This window comes from Culex quinquefasciatus, chromosome 1 (assembly GCF_015732765.1).
Source record: "Culex quinquefasciatus strain JHB chromosome 1, VPISU_Cqui_1.0_pri_paternal, whole genome shotgun sequence".
Classification (NCBI taxonomy): Eukaryota; Metazoa; Arthropoda; class Insecta; order Diptera; family Culicidae; genus Culex; species Culex quinquefasciatus.
The window spans coordinates 48,355,869-48,375,078 of NC_051861.1; the positions used below are offsets into that span (position 1 = coordinate 48,355,869).

A 19,210-nucleotide genomic window follows, 5' to 3' on the forward strand; every position below is an offset into this window, starting at 1 on the left:
TCCGCATTTATTTTGAAAAGTGTTGCTATTCGATTCCGTTATTTTTGGTACAGAAAAGTAGGCTATTTCGTCGTTCAAGAATGACAGGAAAAGTAAGTAGTTTCATGACGGAATTTCAAAAATACTATTTAGGCTATTTACCTAGATGTTTGTGATTCAGTTTTCTGTTGTCAGGGTGGAGCAGTTTGAAAACAGCAAGTTTTGAAATAGAGTTGGGCAAATTACAACAAAAAATCAAGCAAGAAAAAATAAAAAATAAATGCTTATGAATTGAAAACAGATCTCGGTATTTTGACAGATTTTGCGATGGAAAAAGTGAGTGATTTTACAGATTTTACTTAAAATAATCTAAAATACATAACATCGAAGAAGGCGTAATAGTCAACCTTCCAAATTTCAGTATTTTTTTTTGTGTACAAAAACACTGTATGTCCCTAAGCAAAAGAAATCCAAACAAAGCCAGTGAAGGGCGACAATCCAGTCTGAAAAAAAACACACTCACACACTTTGGCTACCGAAAGTGTCACACAGAGGAAAGAGACTCAAGATGAAGACGGACGCGGACGCCCGACGGAAGTTGACAAGAAAGATGCCAACCAATCTGAAACAAAGACAGAGAATTTCTTAAATGCTCACATCAGCGGTGACCATGGGCGAGCAGAAGGGGAACGGAGTGGGGTCAAAGGAGACAATTCGTTTAAATTAGTGATCCCATTTGTACTGCTTGTCACAGCAAAGAGTGAAAGAGAAGACCGCCGGTACGAAATGCACATGAAGTCTAAACCTGGCTTTACCTGAACAATTCTCTCCGAATATAAGATTTGTTTTCTTTATTATTCTTTATTTTGTTGACACCCAAAACAAAAATTTCCTTCTTTCAAAATTGTTAGGAGATGTTGCAAAAAGCCTCATGAACAATGCAGGATAATAATATCTTCTAAAAAATAAAAACATCATTTATTTAAACTGTGTTTTTTCTGAAGTGGTCTAATCGTCAAAATATTCAAAAACCGATTGTGGAGTTTAATCTCCTTATTGGCCATTGGCCTTAGTCCAATCCTTGTAAAGATACAGTGGTTTTAAAAATAAAAATGCTGAGTGTCGAACTAAAAGAGTTGATTTGACAACGATTGGTGTCAAACCATTGCACAGTGGTCCGAAACCGAAATCTAGCGTGACAAAATTGATAGCGGCCACACGTTAAGATTTAGAGCTTTGGTGTCTTCGGGACAAATGATCAGGGTCAATAGGAGCATCTTTTGGTATGGTGGGCATTAGGGTGGTCCAAATTTTAGGGTGGTTCAGAATTTTTATTTTAGCGGGAAAAGTTGTATAGAACACCATTTTGAGCAACTTTGCTGAAGAGGCTTGTGTCGTAGCGAGTTGGTGTCTTCTAGACATTTGTAGAACTTATCAAAACACACATTTATCTTCCAAGAGAGTAAAAATCGGACCTTTAAAACGAAAGTTATAGCCAAAATACGACGAAAAAGCCGCCATTTTGAAATGTGAATAACTCGAAAAGGTGGTAGAGTTTGACCTCGCTCTTAGAAGCATCTGAAAGTACACATTTTAGAGTACATTTGCTGAAAATATCTCGGGGGTCTTTTTTGTTTAACTTATTTAAGAGGCAGTATTTGTAGATTCTGCTCGTTTTGTTCTAGAGGTCGTATCGAGTTGCTCCGATTTGGATGAAACTTTCAGCGTTTGTTTGTCTATGCATGAGATGAACTCATGCCAAATATGAGCCCTCTACGACAAAGGGAAGTGGGGTAAAACGGGCATTGAAGTTTGAGGTCCAAAACACATGAAAATTCTTAAAATTGCTCGCATTTCCGTAAAACTTCATCAATTCCAACTCTCTTCGATGCATTCGAAAGGTCTTTTGAAGCACTTTAAAATGTGCCATAGACATCCAGGATTGGTTTGATTTTTTCTCATAGCTTTTGCAAATTACTGTTATAAATTGATTTTTTTAAAACCTTAATATCTTTTTGCAACAGCCTCCAACACCCATACTCCCATAGGTCAAAAGTTAGGGAATTTCATGGACTATAAGCCTACGTTATTAACTTTTTGACCAATCGCAGTTTTTCTCATAGTTTTTCGATTTTTCTAGAACAAACATTTTACAACGTTAGTTTTTGCTCTGTAGGCCTCCATAGCGGCACTTTTTGGTCTCAATTTTGACATATTCGAAATCCTCAGAAAATTTTACATTAGATTGAGGTGTTGGAATTTTGAATTTGATTGGAAAAAATGCCATTTAGAATTAATTAAAATATTATTTAGAATTTTGTCGGATTAGGGGTCAACAAGTTTTCGCCTACTTGATACAGCATTTGACGTATTGATGATAGGGTAAATAAGATCTATTTCTTTTTTCAAAAATGTTTTATTTAATTATTTTTAAAATCAAAATTACAACTCCAATACTTCTAACTTACGTGAAATTGACCGAGGATTCCGAATATGACAAAATTGAGACCAAAAAGTGCCGTCTTCTTGGCCTACAGGGCAAAAACTAACGTTGTAAAATGTTTGTTCTAGAAAAATCGAAAAACTATGAGAAAAACTGCGATTGGCCAAAAAGTTAATACCGTAGGCTTATAGTCCATGAAATTCCCTAACTTTTGATCTATGGGAGTATGGGTGTTGGAGGCTGTTGCCAAAAGTTATTAAGGTTTTAAAAAAATCAATTTTTAACAGTTATTTGCAAAAGCTATCAGAAAAAGTCAACCCGATCCTGGATGACTATGGCACATACGTGGAACTCCGTACAAATTCTCTCTTAAAAAGTGGGCCCGGAAAGATTTGTCTAGTGGTATAATAAGGATTTTGTCCACGACATTGTCATGGCATCCTTTGACCAAAGAAATTTCACTATACCAGATAGACAAAAACCAAACGTAAACAATCAAGCTCTGCTCTACGCTAAGCTAAGCTCTACGGATGCGAAAAATTGTACTTTTTAATCGCAGCTGAGAGGTATTTTCAACTAAAACATTTCAGCAAGTAATATTACTGAAATCTTACTGTAGAAGCTTCCTTTAAGTCACATAGGAAAAGTTGCTGACCCCGTCAAGCTGCTTGAAGAAACACGACTGTCTGTAGTACATGTCCAATGACCAATCACCAAAAACATTAGCAGCAACTCCACAAATTATGTTAGATTTATACTTGCGTGAAAGCAATATGGAAAACTTATAAGTAGGTTTAATAAACATAAATGATTTGAACGGCATTATATCTAAAGAAATTTTAGGATTATTCCATATCCAACCATTTTTTATTTATTTTGTCAATCGTTTTGATTGACTGTCTCAGTTTCATCCATGGATTACTTTGATTGTGTTTTGACAGGTTTATACCAGAGTTTCACTGGGTAGCAATATACGAGGGGTATAGATTTTGCAATCTTAATGTTTTACACAGTTTTGAAACCCCTCGATCCTATCTGGCAGAAAATCTTGTCTAATTGTTGCAGCTCTCCACCACTAGAGGCAGGACCGTACGATTCTCTCTTTTTGAAATTAAGTTCCACCTATGTGACTATGGCCCATTTTAAAGTGCTTCGAAAGACCTTTCAAATGCATCTACGACAGTTGGAATTGATGAAGTTTTACGGAAATACGAGCAATTTTAAGATTCTTCATGTGTTTTGGACCTCAAACTTCAATGCCCGTTTTACCCCACTTCCCTTTGTCATAGAGGGCTCATATTTGGCATGAGTTCATCTCATGTATAGACAAACAAACGCTGAAAGTTTCATCCAAATCGGAGCACCTCGATACGACCTGTTTCACATCGGTGAAAAACTCGCTCTTAATCTCAATTCGAAAATGAGCATTTTTTAATCGTTTTTTGCCCATAACTTTTGATAGAATTGACCAAAATTCATTTTTCAAGAATAAAAATGTTCATTTTGACAAGCTCTACAATTGTCTAGAAGGGCCCAAAACTTGTCCCGAAGACACCAAAGCTCTAAATCTTAACGTGTGGCCGCTATCAATTTTGTCACGCTAGATTTCGGTTTCGGACCACTGTGCATTGGGGTTTTAGTGTACTGGTTCATTTCAGAATTAAAAAGGCTGCTAATTTTGAAAAAAACATGTCTTTTTCAAATGTTCAATAATAGACGGGTTCACACCACCCCTTCGTCACGAAATATATATTTAAAAAATGTGAGTTTCAAAACTTCGATAAAGCCGTTGCAAATATTTTTTGAAGTTTATGTCCCTTGACTCTGACCAAAGTCGAGTGGGGGCAAAAACATAAAAAATCAAACATTGAATTTACGAGCCATGGTTTCAACATTTGAATGAACAAAGTATTTAAAAATCCATTTTACACCTGCCCAGTTGTTTTGCAATCATTAGTTTCCAAAATACCTAAGTATTGACGAAAATTTATTTTTTTGCAAAAAAAAAGTTTTTGCGGTGCTGTGCATTGGAATTTTATTAAAAATCAAAATACTTTTAATCCAGCCTAAACATGCTTAATACAATTATAAATGCAGGAAAGTGCGTTTTAGATTGTTTTAAGTTGATTTGGATCAATTTTCATGGGGAGGCGACATAAACTTTGAAAAATATTTGCAAAGGCCTAAGAAAGTTTAAAATAAAATAAGAATGCCAACATTTTTTTTCTATTTTCTCAATTTACTCATTGATTGCTTCCAGACTTAAAAAAAAAACAAAAAGTGCTCAAATTTCATTTTTTTTTTTTTTTGTAATATTTTAAAAATCACGAATCCTTGGAACCATCATAGATGGGCACAAACTCTTGTCAAGTTACACTTTCCAGAGACTGACAGGGTTAATGCCAACAACCACCGTCTCCACGGCGCGGAAGCTGATGGACGCGGGACCTCAGTCAGGTTTCAATTTGACGAATTAGACACGTGTGAGTGTGATGAGTGCTGTTTTCTGGCTACCGCTGCGCGCGCCCTTCTCGAGACATTGACAGCTAAATCACTTGCGCTGCAGCTCCCTCTTTTGATTTTTTTTTTGGTTTTAGTCTTTGTCTCCTTCGCTGGCCAACTTTTTCTCAAGTTTTTGTGCCTTTGGTCTTTGGGAAAAAAATGAATGGCATCCAGGTGATGGGTCGTGGTTTTCCATTAAAATCTTTCGGATGCACTGAGCGACTTTAAACATTTTGATTACTTCGAAAAACGGTTGGAATTTAATTTATTTGGGTGATGTTGATGTTGGGATGGGCGTTTTTGAAGTTTGTCAATGCGAACATAATGTGATGGATTGAAGGCACCTCACTTTTCAAAGGAAATTTATTCAAAATTGTGATTGATAACACACCAAAAATTCATCTCCCATCATTCATACTAAAACGAGTCTATTTTTAATCCTTTGCTGTGATGTACAAACACACACGATCATAACTGGAATTGCTCTCCAACTGTGCATACATACCAGCAGCATCATACTATGCAATTTTAATCAATCAAACGTGCACATCGGTAAATAAAATCCATCATTGAAAATTCATGCAGCAAATCCCTCACGTTGTAATTTCGTTTTCAAAAGAACACCTACACAAATACACACACACACACACACACACACATAAATCATACCATACTTGCACGTCGACGTACACATACCGCCCAAATACACACTCAGTCATAACTGGCAACTGTTCCGGTTCCCATCATCGGTATGCACCGTGTCGTCGTCGTCACCACCACCCACTTGCCACTTCCGCCCAAATACAGCCGGATGCACACATACAAGTGCTATCCTGGTTGAAGATCAACCACCGAACCCCAATCCCAAGTGAGTCGAGGAGGCGAGAGCCACTCAATAGAGATGGAAAATTTAATCTTGCAATAATATTCATCGAATACTTTCACACAGCTAGGTAGCTACTTCTGGCAAAAGATACCTACAGTCGTCATCAACGGTGAAGAGTGTTCTCATCTTTGTCCTTCTTCTGTGCAGGATTTGAGCTGCACTAGAGGCGAGTACTTCGTCTGGTGAGGGTTTGAAGACGAGTTCTACCAACAAACTAAAAAAGATTTATATGTTGGTGTGAAGAACTCTGCAGTAAATGATGCAATCCTGAAAATAAATTTTCGGGATCCCGGGATATTTTTGAAATTGTCTATTAACTGAAAACTGAAAAGCTTTTAAACTAAGAAATTTGTGCTCGAGATTTTCAATTAACCACAACTACCTATTTATCGAATATGATCAAAAAGAATAACATCCAGTCGATGTAAAATTTTGTTTAAGTTTAGAAAAAAGTATAGCAAATATCTTTATTTTTTCAACTCCATTTAGGTTATAATGCCACATGGGATGAATCGGAACTAAAATATGGATTGGGACAATAATGTTTGCAGTATTGAGTTTAGAAATCGGCGTGCTTATGCCTTTGTTTAATTTCCGTTTCAACCGAGATGAATGAAAAATGATTATTTTTTTTTTGTTCCTTAATTTAAAATTTTATTTCAGCTAATCACAACAACAACGTTAAACTTTACATTTTCAAAACAACCAATCAGCCATGAGTATCCTATGTACATGAGATCTTTTTGGAAAAGTATGCGAGGTTTTATACATTACCGCAAACTGGAATGAATTGGAATAGCTGCCTTAGCCATGTTTTGCACAATATTTTGATATTGTTGATTGGTTTTGATTAGAAAAGATACAGAACAACAAAATTAATAAATTGATTTTAAAATTTCAAATCCCAAAAGGGTTTTCCTTCGTGCGTCCATCCCGACAATTTTCATATTTTGTCCTGGGCATTCCCGAAATTAAAAAAAACGAATTGTTGTCTGGAAATTCAGATTTGGGTAGTAAGGAAAAAATGTTAAAATTTTAGTTTACGGATCCGCAAAATGCCTTGTGCAGTAAATATTTTCTACTGAATTAATATATTTAAAAAAAGACTGGGTTCAGGTTCAGATATCCAGATATGTTTTTGATTGATAACAAGAACGGGAAATTATGATTTTAAATAACCAGAACAGGAGGGAATAGTAAGCAATACTATGCTGAACAAAACTTTCTCGATACACGGACATCCTAATATTTTTTTCTGGGATTTATAAATACGGATAATTATCCGAACTACTTTTACGAATATCAATAATTGACTATTTTTTTGTAATTTTTTCATCGTTTTAACATATTTCTGTTATGAATCAATCGATTTGAACCAACTTTAACATTTGTATGGGAAATTTAAGGGCACAAACTTGCCCCGTACACTTTCTCATTTTTGAAATGTATAATTTAGAGAAATATGTCTTGCAACGATTTTACTAGTAATTACCTCAGTTATCAAGTTGCATACTAGTTTTTTTATTTGGTTAATCTTAGGTATTGTAAACCTTGTATTTGAAACCTGAAATTTATTATCAAAATAGTGAAAAAATCATTTTTGCTCTGAAAAAAAAAACACGCTTAACACCCAAAACTGGCAGCGCTAGTCCGAGAGAATGATGGTCTCGAGTCGAGAGAATAGTGGTACCATTCACGGACGCAGAGAACACAGCTCGAGATGGGCGATAGAACTATTCTCTCGAGGTTCATTTGCAAAAAAAGTTCATCCGTCAAACAAAAAACCAAAAGTGTCGACAACGGGATTCGAACCAGAGACCTTTGACAAACCAATCCAATGACTTAGCTGCCTCGGCCACCACAGCTTGGTGACCATAGAGAAGTCAGAAGTCGATGTGTGACACTTGTTGGAGATTTATTGATTCAACTAACGAATGAACTCATTTGTTATGATGGTGTGAGTTGGTACCATTATTCTATCGATTTTGGCACTGAACCCTCAATGAATTTTGAGAGAACGATTATCTCGACTCTGAATTTTGGGTGTACCCCTAGAGACATTCACCTGTCAAATATTGGTAATTTTCATTGCAATTTAGGCTAGAAAAGGCTAGTGCGCACTCTTGCCCCGGTTTACTCTAATGTTTTGATTTTTGTTATTTATTTGGGTTAGATAAAACCAAAATTAGTACTACGATTTTTTAAGTGAATTGCTCTTAAATCTCCTGTGCCTATTCAGACTGTAGTCCCAATTTTTCAGTTCAATAATGTTTTATGGGTGAATAATAAAGATGCAATTAATTCATTTGAGGTACATAACAGAGTTTCGGAAGAGTTAGAAAAAATCAGAAAAAAATGCTAAAGAGACTGTAGTCCCTATTTTTCCCCATTGGCGGTAGTGACCTTAAAATGTTATATAAAACATGAAATTCTAAACTTACTTGAAATATTACACTGTGTGGTATCATTTTATTAAATTTGTTGTCGTTTCTTGTTTTTTTATATTCAAAGATTTTTCAAAACATGTTATTTAATATAATATAAATATAGAAAGAAATATAAATATAAGAGATTTATTTAATTTAAATGACATTGGATTGAAGTTTCTCATTTCTTTCAAAATATGTCTGCCTTAGACAACAAAAAAACATTTTTTTTTGTTTATTCATTTTAAGGTACTGTCCTTGTTTCGATTGAAGTGTAGATTATCATCACTCAATGGTATAGAGTAATTTTATGATTTTAAGCTTGAAAAGCATAGATTTAAGACTGTTTCAAACATTTCCCGGGATCCCGAGAATTACCTGGATTCAGAAAATATTTTTCCTGTTTCCCAAGAAATTCTAAACCCGGGAAAATTGAACTCCCTAGTTGTCGTTATTGAAACTATAGTCCCCATTCACCCTAGATGAGGGTTTTAACTTAAATTGAAATCGTTTATTATTTTCTAATAATTGAAAAAAAAACATGAGTTTGGATGACAAGTCCTGTAAGGGTTAACCATAAGAGCACTCTTCTGGATGTACGAGTACTTTCCGTTTCGATTGGCCATCGCTCATGTTCCGAGAAAACCAAAAATCCTTGAATCCTCCCCGTTTCCATGGCCAGAAGACCAGAACCGGAGAGCAGAACGTTCGTTCGTTCGTTGCCTCTCGACAGTGGGACCAGGACCAGTTGTTGCAAACGGTGGAGGAATGCATGGTGGCTTACATTTACATCAATTAATTAAAATTTAATCCGATTTGGATTTGAATATTTTGGTCTGCTTTCCGATGGTGGTGGGGAGTTGAAATGCGAAGCAATGTGCACAACCACAGGTGTTCCGGAAACTACTGTTACATTGATGGATGTCCATTTTTGGTGTAAATAGTTTTGATCAAACTTTGCAACTCAAAGCAGGATTTTTTTCGCACCACTTCTTTGGGGATTACTTCAGAACGTTGACTACAAATTTTATGAAAAAGCGCTTTCTCAGCCCTCAAATCCATTCTCCTTTCGTCTCTATCTTAACAGCAAATTAATGCATACTTTTTCGGGGCAGAGTGGGTCGAGTGAAAATTTCCCTCAACGGCATTTTTATATTACAGCTTCGAAGCTGAGACGACGAAGACGACGACGCGACTCAGCATAAGTATTTCGCATAAACTGTGTTTTTTTTTCTTTCTACAATATCATTGGTCTGGGAAAACATTGAACCAAAAGCTCTCGCTTTGGTTGCGCGAAAGCTTGGTTTATCGCAAACCATAGAAGGGAGTGGTAAAAAGTAGAACTGAAGAAAGGAGATCGTTAAAATGGCCCTCATTTGTCGTATACAAATTTTCCATGCAAACAGCGTATTTATTTACAGAACATTATCGCTTTCATTTCTTACGACTTACGACAAATGACTTCGCTAAATGGTTACGGAGTGGTACTACTAATGAAGGATGAATATTATATTTGTGTCGTTGCTTGGATTTGGAAACGATCTTGGAAATCTAATTTGAAATTTTGTTTTTTAATTGCGATGTGGATTTTACAGCAATAATTAGAAGTTCCTGAAAATCATTTCTAAATAAGTTGAACGTTTCAGCAATCAAATTAGAGATTTTTTCAGGACTGTCATTTTTGGTGATAATTATTAGACTTCATTTTCACATTACAATGACAGAAAATGAAGTATTTTCAAATCGAAAACACCATAATTTGCGTTTTCAGATTAAGTAAATGACGCATATAATAAAAAAACTGTTACAAACACGCTACGTATCGGCAAAACCATACTAGTTTGTTGCCAGAGCTCGTCAGATGAATCGATTTTGAATTTGCATCTCAAAAGCTTGATCTACTTGACTTAATCTCCGTGTACCCTGTTTTTGTCTCTCCCGCTGATCCCACTAAATCAACACAATTTCTTTCATGCGGCCTATGACAAGAGATAGAAGAAGTAAACTTAAGCAAAAAAAAATATTTTGCTCATGTGGTAAGCAAACACAAGAGGGTGACACACGCTATGAAATAGAAGTAGCAGCGAGTCGAGCAGGGCGAGGCTTTCATCAAAAGTTCCTGTTCTTGGCCGCCTAGCAAACTCACTTTCGGTCGCGAGAGCGCGTGAACAAGGCGTGTGGAAAAGGGCCAATTCTGCAAATGGTGATCCTTCGCTTCTTTGCTTTAGAAAACGCAGGCCTTGAGACCTCTAGTAGAGCTTGGCGTGTACTTTGTAGCGTTGTGATATCTTGTCACAATTTCAAGTTTTAGAGGATGGGGCACTTTTGTTGAAAAATAGAAATTATCAGCAAACTCATCGACGTGCCATCCAAGCTACGTTGCTATAAAATTGATAACTGAAAACATCACCAAGGGATGACTCGTTAGCATTGGGCTCCCTTTTTAACGATTTCGAGATGATGAGCCACGGCCGTACTGACTTGGGCCAGGACTGGCCAGAGGACCTGCAACGCTGCATCAGCAGAATGTTGTATGCAAATTGCGCAAACGAAAGTCAGCCAACCGTTGGGGGGCTGACTGACGATGTTAAGGGAAAAGGGTTAGCTTGGATGCACAGACAGAGCGCCGCACTAGAGTGCAGAACTACTTCATACACGTACTCTCCAGCTCTCTACACGTGCAACGTCATCATCATCATCATCATCTTTGGCGTAGCCTGCAAACATCACAGACTACTCGGCCTCCAAAGTGCTACCTTGTCAGTGCCCACGCACGTGATAACCGAAATAGACTTGGACTTGGACTATAGGCCAGGTAGATTCATACTGCATACGTACATACGCGTACATTGTGCAACTATCTAATTGCATCCCAGTGTATGGTAATTGAAGGACCCGAACCGTCACGTGAATGCTGACATGATGAATGCATTTTGCTACCATTCTGTATGTCGTCTTGGCGTATCAGAAATTGTGGTATTTTCGATCAAAATGATAGAGACTGTCAAAATGTTGTTCTTGAAACTAAGCTTCTGTGATTTTGAACGTTGAATACCGAAACGCTCATTTTTTTTTAAATTTGAAAATGCTATTATATTCACTATTTGTTTTCGTATCATTGTTGCTAGGAATGTTCAGCGATGGAGTCAGGTATTTATGAATTTAATTTCTTACTTTAAAAGTTTGTTTTAAAATATAGTTTTATAGTGTATTCTCAATTTCTCCATGCAATCCGTAGCGAAATGTACTGTTATATATGATTAATTTTGGTTTATGGTGAACAGCAACTAGAACTTACCGGCTTCGTGGTTTAATGGTTACGGCTTCTGCCTCTCAAGTAGAAGTTTCAGGGATCAAATCCCGGCCAGTATCTTTGAAATTTGGGATCAGGAATTTGAACTTTGATTATGAACAAAAACGAAAATGAATCAGGTGGGATTCGAACTCGCAGTCGGCCATCAGAAGATTTACACTCTAGCAGTGAATTGATCCGTAGTGTCGAAACATGCTATCTTCTCATATTAAATACGCGCTGATCCCTGATTTGCCTGACGAGATTGGAAGTCTAAATATAGATCGAGTTTCCTTCAGATGCTTGCTTCTATGTTTAGGCGGGGTCGAACAATGTCCAGCGACTTCGGAATTGGACCGCAAGGAGCTCTGTCATGCTGAAACGGGTCGTTGGAAGCAGCGCGAGGGCTATCACCACCTAATACCCGGGACGTAGATAAGTTGTATCAGCATTCGGTATATACAAAGTCTGATACAAACTATACTTTCCCATAATATCGCTACTGGTTAGCGGGTATTGGATTGGACCACACACACACATGGTAAACAGCAACTAAAAATCAAAAATCAAAAATCAAATTATTCGCTCTACAGCATTGCCTTGGCGTTCTCGATTGCGAGATTCCTACTCGAAACTAGGTGTTCGAAGGCTTGATTGTTGAGGCAATTGCAAACCTCTTTTTACACCTAAGCTTCCATCCACCCCGGGGTTCGAACTGACGACCTTTGGATTGTTAGTCCAACTGCCTACCAGCGACCAGCGTCTGGGATCGAAGCCAGGCCGACTGGGTGAGAGGCAATCACGCTAACCCCTACACCACGGTCCCGGGTAAACAGCAACTAGAACTTCTAAAAAAATCAAATTGTTTGCTCTACAGCATTGTCTTGGCGTTTCCGATTGCTAGTCTTCAAGTACCTCGACCTTTGCGTTTAAATGGCGTCTCGGGCGTCGCGAGGCGCGATGCATATCTTTTTTGCCGGGGACGATTTTTCGATAAAATGAAAAAAAAAACTAATAAGGACTGTACCAAACTCCAGGGTGCTCCAAACTTCAATGTTATATATACTAAAAGAAGCGCAAAGATCTGGCCTACACGACACTGATGTTTTTGGTAAAAATAGACATTTTTGAAAAAAAGTATTTTTGCGGGTTAAATCCCATTTAAAATTGAAGGGCGGACAGCTCCTGTTACGTCCAATCAAGCTCATATTTGGGATTTGGGCTCAGTATGCCCACCGGAACAAATCCCTTAATGCCCGCCAAAGAGTCAATTTTGTTACATGCTTATATGTCAGGTATAAATGCTATATAATTTATCATATCATTTGTACACAAAATTTACAATTTTATTCTTTACAAAGGAAAGTCACTGAAATTTAATTTTATTGATTAGAGCGTGTTCTGGAAGCCAAAATCAATGATACATTGCCGAAATTTAAGCATTTACTGAAATCACCTTCAAAAATGTTGATTTGTGTAATTCTGCATACAAACTTTGGAGAAAAACAATCAGCTCTGTCTAAATATTTTAGAAAAATTCAAGGTGCACGTGTTTCTGGGGACCTCAAACTTCATACTTCCCCTCAAGTTGAGCCTGCGCAGAAATTTTGTTGGTCCGTGTTATTTACTTTATCTGGCTCACTTCAGTTCCAAAAAGTTCCTCTTTTCAGAACGTTTTCCAGTCTACCAAAAATAATATTTGCTATTACTTTCAACCATTCTGCTAAAAATATTTTTAAAAAACCACATAATATGTTGACCTTTTATTTTTTTTCTCCATTTCAGAAATCCACCCCTAAGTAAGTATCGCTCAGCTAATCCAGAAGGCAAACGAATTCAATAAAAATCACTAGCGTCAATCTACAGCTCTCCTATTGAAGTGTGACACTCGAAGCTCTGGGATGCTGCGACAAAGCTGAAAGCAATATCCTGCATACAAAAAACTGGATGCACTTTTTGTCGCAGTTAATTTTTTTTTCCAAGCACATACTCTGGCGTGTACTCACACACGTGCTCTACGAACACTACTACCGATCTTTTTTGTTCATCCGGGGATTACGGTTTCAACAGCACTTCCCCGGGAAAGCAAGTAATGCACATACACACCAATTTATTGATTACCTTTGACGAGGAGTCCGGGCAGGATAAAAGCTCTTTTTTACTTTTTTTGTGTGTAAGGACCATGGCCCGCGGGTACTGTAAACCGTCGAGTGAGGAATTTGCGTCATTTTTTTTTTTATTTCGCGGAAAATGATGCCAAGTGGGTTTGGGAAAAGCTGAAAATTAAAAATTCTTTCAGACCAATTCCCGGAAAAGCTATTTCATGTTTGATGTTTGGTTTTGTCCAGCTTGAATTAAATCTAAAAAATGTCATTCCGAATGAATAGTGCATCGAGTTCAACGGAATAAATTGAATGAATAACTAAATAAATATTTCTTCTCATAAATTCATACTTTCTTCACCATTTCTGCAACGTACGTGCACGTGTCTCAGACAATTGTCTTTCATCCTCAATCGAGCTTCCTGCACTTTTGCTACAGCAAAATGTTCACCCCTTTAAATAGACGGAACATCGGCCCCGGTCCTTGAGGCACATATCACCATCAATTTTCGTTATTTTTCAATCTAGGAAAACGTGCTATCGCAAACGAATTGAGGTTTATGCAAAAAAAAAGATAGAGAGAAAGCGGACGGAAAAATACACTGCGAGACGATCGAGTAGTGAGATTTTTCACATTTCATCACTTGCCCCGTGTTGAAATACGAGTGCGAAAAGGGCTTTTCATTTTCCGCGCTCGGACTTGGTTGCCATCAAAGGCGATTCAAAATGTGAGCAACGCCAGTTGCTGTGAGTTGAGCGATTGAGTGGGCACTTTATGGGTGGGAACACATTGGAGATTGATACCCGAAAAAATAAACTCGCTCAAAGTGATGACATTTTCAATCACAGGATTGCAGTTTATGAATAGTTTTTACAGTAAAAAAAACTATAGTGTAAAATGGTAGTTTTAGAACTATAAAACATAGATGGAAAATAGACTAGAAATTTAACAACACAAATATACTATATTTGAGTAGTTTAAAGTTGGAAAATGATTATTATTTCAGCAATTGTCGTAAATTTCGATGCCTCTGTGCCCTCCTGTAATGAGATATGAGGCTCTGCCAAGTTGGATAAATACAACAAGTGCTGAAAAATATAGTTTTACAACTTGAATGGTTTGTGGCCAAGAAAAGTGTTTATCAAAACAGTACCGAAAAGTTTTAGTTTTCAATACAAGTGCTTAAAATATGAACTTTTCAGCAATCAATAAGCCGGTTACCCTTTAGGAATATTTCGAAGAGTATCCAAACTCACAGTTTCATACAATTTAGTGAAATCACGAACACGACTCAAATTCCACGTACAACCACTAAAGTGAGAGTTAAAAACATCAGCCCTTTCTTCTGCAAGTTTTCCGAGAGTTTGTGTGTGAACTTCATATTTGTATTTGGGACTTTCATTGTTGACATGCCCCACTCATTTCAAACCACCTACCTCATCACCCCAGCAGTATCCAGCAAGTGTTCCCAGCTCAGCACCTAGTCTTACAAACACACAAACAAGTTTACACAACCACATAAACATATCACAAATCGCTTCGACGTGAGCGGAAAGTGGTTGTTCGTATGTGGCTTTGTGGCCTCTGCTGGTTGGGCTTCCGGCCCCTACCGACGGATCCTGGTACTGGAATGGACACATGGATGTGAGCGCCGTGAGTCTGGTACAGTGCAAAATATTGTAATGGATTTGAGGTGTACAAAGGTTTTAGTGAAATTAAATACAAAGTTCATTACTTTACTTCAAAAGCTTGTAAAGTTGAATAATTAAATGCATAAAATGCAAATAACCAATTATTATATACTGTGCATCAGCATGTCAGAAAGCCTTTGACGTTACCTAAATGGTACATCATAACGATTTAACCCTGGTCAGACGCACAACCACACACTAATCAAACCGGATAACTGGATTAGCATGATTAGAAAAGGAGTTGAACCGGAACTAATTTAAATTAGCTTATCAATCTTCGGTGAAGCATGGAATGAATAGATCAGGCATCGAGGAAAATTCCAAAGCCTATTTTCCCTTCATCTAACTGTTGTACCACATCGGCGTTGGTCGATCTTTGGGTGATGTAACTAAATTTTTAACAAGCGCACATAATCCTGGCTTTTCCCGGAGAGTTGTTTCGTGCACGTGTCCTGTGCGATGTTATTTTGTTTCGTGAAAAGAGGGGGTTAAACAGGTAGAGGAGTTGTTAACAGTTTTGCGCTGAACATTCGTGTTCCAGTTCCGGCGGTAGGGCAATGTAACAGCGAGCCAACACACCGAAGGGATCACGTCGGACATGGACTCAGTTTTGGTAGTTGCGCCGAGTTATCGACTTTTCACGCAATTGTCATGTTGGGCACAGTTTGCAACGAGCAACGATCTGGAACCTAGATAATTTGTTTCAACTTTGTATGGAGTGTTAAACTCTTTACATTTCATTCAAAACTCACAGATATATTTATTCAGGATCCATGATCTCTATTCTTCGTTCAATCTTGACATGGTTAAACCAACGTAAATTTTTAACATTTTGGTTGAGATGTCAGAAATTGTTCAAAACAAATCATGTATCCTTAATAAGATTCAAAAAGAGCATTCTTTACTCAAAAAGATCATTTTTCAACTTCATTTCAGTTTCAGAAACTTTTTTGTTATTTTGGTTTCAAAAATAAAAGAGAACGGAAACATTTGTTTTGGATTTGTTTGCAATGATCCCCGGTTCCTGGAAATACAGTATGTAAAAAAAGTATTTACACCCCTTGGGCACTATGCACATTTTGTGATGAAACATGTAAAAAATTTAAAGTTTGACAGGAACCTAGTACTACGTTTTGTTCAGAAACTCATGCCAAACATTTTGCTACAAAAAGCTCATGAAAAGATGATTTCTATAAAAAGTTATATAACAAATACTATTACGAAAATAAAAAAGGTGCAAAAAAAGATGTACACCTTTCGAAAAATTAACATAAATAATGTTATTTGTTGACTCCCAACTCCAAATAGGCATCCTTGACTGATTAAAAAAATAATTTCCCGGGCGGAAAGTGAGTTGGTGGATATAACTTCGAACTATCTTGGCTTGTTTATTCGCATCTTGCTGTAAACTCTTCGAGTTATGACGACTTTTGAAACCGACTGCGTATCATGGAAAGTATATTCCATGATCATACTGCATTATCTACAGTTGATATTGAGTTAGTGGTAGTTTTTTTAGACTTAGCAAAAATTTCGAAAATTTTATTTTTTCCAAAATTTTACCCGAACATCATGAAATGATTATTTTGACTTTATTTCAAATTTAAACTGGACTTAGCAAAATTTGCAGTCACTGACAGAATTTTCAATTTCCGACACTTCGAATAATCTTCATGAGCTGATATTTTAAAGCTTGATTTTATTTATGCTGGACTTTGAAATTTTTGCGTATATTTTTTAATTCTTTACTTTTTACAGAAAAAGCATTTTTCGGGAGTTTGGAAACATGATAAATTATTTTGATGTTAATTTTTGCTTTGAACCAAAATTTCGGAAAAATCGACGAAATTACAGAAAATTTTTGTCCGATTTTTACAAAAACATCAGTTTGTTCCTAAAATAATGTCCCTAACAAAACTTCTTCATTGAAATTTTGAAATTCGAAAGTCGGTTTTTAATAATTATTGATATACCCCCTACAAAAATCGTTCCGGCACTTAGAAAATTTACGGGATCCGTATCACGACAAGATTTTCGGTAGAATTTATTAGATTTTCAGGACTTAGCAAAATTTTGGCTTTTGGCCAATAAAATTTCGGAAAAATCGTCGAAATTACAGGAAATTTTCGTCCGATTTTTACAAAAACATCAGTTTGTTCCTAAAATAATGTCCCTAACAAAACGTCTTCATTGAAATTTTGAAATTCGAAAGTTGGTTTTTAATAATTATTGATATACCCCCTACAAAAATCGTTCCGGCACTTAGAAAATTTACGGGATCCGTATCACGACAAGATTTTCGGTAGAATTTATTTGATTTTTTGGACTTAGCAAAATTTTGACTTTTGGCCAGTAAAATTTCGGAAAAATCGTCGAAATTACAGGAAATTTTCGTCCGATTTTTACAAAAACATCAGTTTGTTCCTAAAATAATGTCCCTAACAAAACGTCTTCATTGAAATTTTGAAATTCGAAAATTGGTTTTTAATAATTATTGATATACCCCCTACAAAAATCGTTCCGGCACTTAGAAAATTTACGGGATCAGTATCACGATAAGATTTTTGGTAGATTTTTTTTATATTTTCAGGACTTTGCGAAATTTTTGCTCTCAGCCAGTTGAATATTTTTCAACATTTTGAAAAATTATTTTGATAAGAAACATTACCAGGCTTTTTGGAATTTTACTGTGGATTTTTGGACTTATGCAATTTTAAGAATATTTTCATAAACTTTTATTTTTAATTTAAAAAAATGGAATATAGAGACTTTGGATTTTTCGTGATTTGGAAAATTATTATGACATTTTGGCAATTCAACGCTTTCTCCACAATTTTTTAATGAGTTTTTAAAGTAAAATAATGTTTCAACTTTGAAAAATCTTGTTTTGATGTAAGTGCGTATATTCCTGCAATATTACTCATATTTGTGAAGAGGAAGAAGGGGGGAGGGGGGGGAGGGGGTCTGAATTGTGGCGGGGTGCAATAAAAACCAATAAAATTATTTTTGGGATCAAAATCTACTTTATGAACTTGATATGATTTTTGGAAGATTTCAGTTGTTTGCTACTATAAACTCAACTTGATGTGGCATTGTTGGTCAAATAAACTCAACAAGATTTTTCGCAGATACGCCTCGAACAATTTATGTTCGTGGCCATGTTCGGTTATCTCTTAACCATACCCTGGGGTGAACTTGACTTGTTCGTGTTTTTACGAACATGGGTAGATTTTTCCAAGAAGCAACTTTCTGCCCGGGTTGGATTAAATATAAAATTTACAAACTACTCAGTATAAAAGTTTATATAACTCTGGAAATTCTATATAAAACTTATCTAAACTTAATTTTGCAAACTTTTAATTCAACTAAATGTCAAAATATTACCATAGAATTGCTAAATAAACATTTTGGGTGGGTATAACACCATTTTGGGGGTATAAGTATCGATAGAATAGATTTTTCGTTGGAATTTCGTACCAACCCGGAATTACGTCGTCGGAAAATCCGCCAGCATCCGAACCGGTCCACGATTCACAAGTCAACCAATGTAGCATCGGAAAGGGCATAAAATTTCCGATCTTTTGATACCCATACATCTAGGTATTCTATAAAACTCACGTTTTTAAATACCTAAGTAAAAACGTTGTTATGGTTTCGTTTGAGCAACCTGCTAAAGTTTGTGAATTGTGGACCGATTCAGATGCCGGCGGATTTTTCGACGACGTAATTCCGGGTTGGTACGAAATTCCAACGAAAAATCTATTCTATCGATACTAATACTCCCAAAACGGTGTTATACCCACCCAAAATGTTTATTTAGCAATTCTATGGTAATATATTGACATTTAGTTGAATTAAAAGTTTGCAAAATTAAGTTTAGATAAGTTT

At 36.4% G+C, this 19,210-nt stretch overlaps 1 protein-coding gene across 5 annotated transcripts in view; it reads left to right on the forward strand.

Annotated features, from left to right (window-relative positions):
* The window catches only part of LOC6034954 (alpha-mannosidase 2), a 213,071-nt gene that overhangs the window by 85,967 nt on the left and 107,894 nt on the right, over positions 1 to 19,210 (forward strand). For 3 of the 5 annotated variants that reach the window (XM_038265543.1, XM_038265492.1, XM_038265458.1), the window contains one exon: positions 13,314 to 13,327. The exons of the other annotated variants lie outside the window; for them this stretch is intronic. The gene's annotated coding sequence lies outside the window, so the exon portion shown is untranslated. The remainder of the gene's footprint in view (positions 1 to 13,313; positions 13,328 to 19,210) is intronic. 5 annotated transcript variants of the gene reach the window in all.